Raw genomic sequence first — 3,488 nt, 5'->3', positions numbered from 1 at the left:
GTTTTAAATCCTTCTTTTGCACATTTAAATCATTCATTTGGGGTCTGTAATGTGTTGGCAAGGTTGGTATGAACCCCAGATGCAGGACTGAGTGAGGCTAGCAAAAATGTTTAATAAATGAAAACAAGAAGCTGATGTGACAGCAAACTAAATACAAAAACTTGACTTGGTAATACAAAAACTTGACTAGGCATGACATGACATGAGCACAAAACAGCAAATAAGGATCTGACAACAGACTGAGACAAGACAGAACTTAAATACATTGACAGCTAATGGACAAACTGAGAACACCTGGTGAGAAACACGAGGGTGACTAATCAAACAAATGAGGGGCAGCTGGACTGAGACACACTGGGGAACATAGAAACACAAGGAAAACCAAGGTGGAAAATGACAAATCATGACAGTCTCTTCACCTTATGAGATGATTTAAATAATGAAGGCCTGTGATGATCCCAACAAAGCTACTAACAGTTGGCAACAGGGGACATCAGAAATGGCTGGCATTGAGCTGTATCTTGTTTTAGTCATATTTCATGTTGTTTTTTATATTTGTTTATTCCTGTGTTTAGTTCCTGTGTTTACATGTCATCATTCACTCTCCTTTAGTTCAGCTCCGTCACTCAGTCTGCCCCACTCAGYCTCACCTGTCCCTGATTAGCCTTCAGCTCAGCTGCTTCCACTTCCTCATCAGCACAGAGCATTTGTTGCTTCCTGTGTGTCTGCATTCCAGGGTTCTGATGGCCTGTTATCGTAACAGAATGAACATGGCTGCCGATGATTAGGCCACCAAGGACCTCTGTCTGGGTTTGTGTTTGTCCACGGCTTCTCTTTCTCACTCATGAGTAATATGCTTTCCTTAAATCATCAGCTCCATCATTACATCAAACTCTGTTTCTTTTTCCACTCCACACCAGATGGTTCCATCACCCACTATGGTAACAAATGTTCCTAGGCTGTTATTTTGTTATTTCTAAGTCTGTGCCTGGATGCTTGTTGTTGCTACTCTCTGACAGAGTTTCTTCATGTGAATCAGATTCAGCTACATGCCAGCCGGCATGCTCAACTCAACCCAGCCATCTGCCTGCCTACTGTATCCATCAGTACCACTGATCCACTTACCCTCTCCACCAACTCCCTTCACCTCCAACCCAGAGCCAGCTTGCTCATTTTCTGCCACGATTTCATGTTTTATTCCAAACTCAGCTCAGCCACTGGATCTGTCATACTATCCCCCCACATGGAGTGCTCATTTTACTCTTCTGCCTACAGCATCATTCAGTGGATATGTTAAAAAAATTCTTGAAACAGGATGATCCAAAAGGGGTTACCATGATGGATGTACAAACTGTATTTGTTATGAGTATAATACTTAAGTATTAAACTGGTTATTTATTAACCATTTTGAGACAGATCTCAACAAAACTGGAAGGTGAATCCATACTTTCAGTCTTTAAACAGTTATACAGACCAATTTGACTTTTGAATTTTATCAAATGAATTGTGAATTAAAAATAAATCAAACATGTAAACAAAAAAAACCAAATACCACATGGCGTACCATAAATAACCCCCATACAAAGGAAAGCACCCAACTCACATGCGGGTTGCGGCTGTTTAAGATGGTCTGGTATTTCCATAAGAAAGGACTTTGGAATAGTCATTACAAATAAAATATATTTTTATATATTTTTTTCCAGAGGTCAACCGTAGCACATAAACAGCCAAATAAGGGTCTCTGCAGTACATGTTGTCCTGTTGACCCTACCCATGATTGATAGAGGTCTTGGTGTGGGCGGAGTTGGCCCTGATAGTGATTGGCAGAGTTGATGTGTGGGTGGAGTGTTCCCTAACTGTGATTGGTCGGATTGACTTGTCTTGTGGGGCAACTTAAAAGAGGAAGTAATGATAATAGTAAAAATAATATGATTTATTGACTGTCTGTGTACAGTTAAAAACAGAACAATGACTCAAATAAAATTATTGCGAACATGTAATTTAGTGACTTCAAATTGGAAAATAGCACCTTCCTGTCTCAAGTTATGATTAAAATGTATCTCTGTATTTAAAAAAACATACTGTAGGTATTCCCTGCCCCATTCGATCAAGCTACGCCCCACTGCCCCGCAGCTTCTTCAATCCCCAACATCAATCTGACCAATCACATCTTGGGCCATCTCCTCCCTCAAAGTAAGAAACTCCTACTTAGTGACTGCAGAGACCGCCTTCTCAAAACAGATGCATGCATCTAGAAGCATGAAATTTGGTAGAAATATAGATATGACCCTTCTACACTGAATTACCAAATGGTGCTGCGATAGACCCCATACTTCAAGTGGGGTCGCCATCTGAAAAACTGGTGTCTGGGCAAACAGAAATGCTTATTGCTCAAAACATCATTATTCTTCACCCATCCAATCCTATGATTCATTGCAGGTTGAAGCCGTTGTTCTCACAGAAATGGAAAGCAAAAAAAGGTGTGTGTAAATTTTGATATCAGTTTTGATATTTCATTGACTCAAAATTAACTTTTAGATAGTTTTTAGGCGGGAATGTGGTGCTGCAGAACTTAAACATCTACTTGTTTTATCAATATTTTGCTTAACTCCAATGGTTTCGGACATGTCCGTTGTCGCTACACTGTGGGCAGCTATCAGCTGGCCGGCCACTTCCTGCTGGAGAGAACGCCTGTCGACTCTCGGGGCAAATTTTGTTTTCAAACGCCAGGTGGAAACTATAACCACAACCGTTCACGACTTTTGGATATCAAGTACGCATTGACCGTGAGACACATGCATTTCACGAAATACACACACACCACACTTTGCATTTCTCATGCTAAACCACACACACACATGCATGCATAACTCACACAAATGCACTTTTTGAGAGAGAACCAATGCACAGCTCAGTGTTTTCATCTCTGGCTGAACTGGCCTGAGTAATGAACCGCTCACTTTGCCTAGACGAACAAAAGAGGACGTTACTACAGAGAGTTTCAGAGTGCAGGGTAGGAGAAAGGAGGAGAAAAGTGTTGGCAGCAGCCTGAAGATAAACTTTAGAACATGGGGCCCATTACTTAACAGCAACTAACAGTAAATTATTTGAGTGAGAATAGCTTTTTAGGGAATTCGTTATTACTAATCTTCATCTTATGAGCTCAAGTTTGATCTGGAGAATTAATTATCACAATTTTCTTTGATGGCTATTTAATGCTGCCAATGCTGCAGAGTTCCCAAGTCCTCATTAAGGAAAGTATACTATTGGCTGTCCTAAAAGTCACTAGAAGTCGCTAAATGAAGCCATTGCCAAATTTGAATAATTGGCCAGAGAAGGATAATATGGTGGAAGAGACAAAAAGTCAGTTAAAAATGGTCTGAATGTGTTTAGAACAGCAAAGTTTTTTGTGACTGTTTTTTTTTTTAATTTCACAATTTCAACCCTGTTTCATTATATTTGCATCTCTCCATCTGAAACTGTTGATT

General features: G+C 40.1%; 1 long non-coding RNA gene across 1 annotated transcript; it reads left to right on the top strand.

Moving 5' to 3' along the window:
* The first annotated feature begins 758 nt into the window (after positions 1–758).
* LOC106525900 (uncharacterized) lies at positions 759–1,126 on the top strand. Its single transcript, XR_001311187.1, has 3 exons — positions 759–810; positions 921–941; positions 1,040–1,126. It is a non-coding gene; the product is annotated as an uncharacterized LOC106525900 (long non-coding RNA).
* The last annotated feature ends 2,362 nt before the right edge of the window (positions 1,127–3,488 follow it).

Source organism: Austrofundulus limnaeus, unplaced genomic scaffold (assembly GCF_001266775.1).
Source record: "Austrofundulus limnaeus strain Quisiro unplaced genomic scaffold, Austrofundulus_limnaeus-1.0 Scaffold247, whole genome shotgun sequence".
Lineage (NCBI taxonomy): Eukaryota > Metazoa > Chordata > Actinopteri > Cyprinodontiformes > Rivulidae > Austrofundulus > Austrofundulus limnaeus.
The sequence above is the reverse complement of the archived record's forward strand: the minus strand, read 5'-3'. Positions and strand labels throughout refer to the sequence as shown.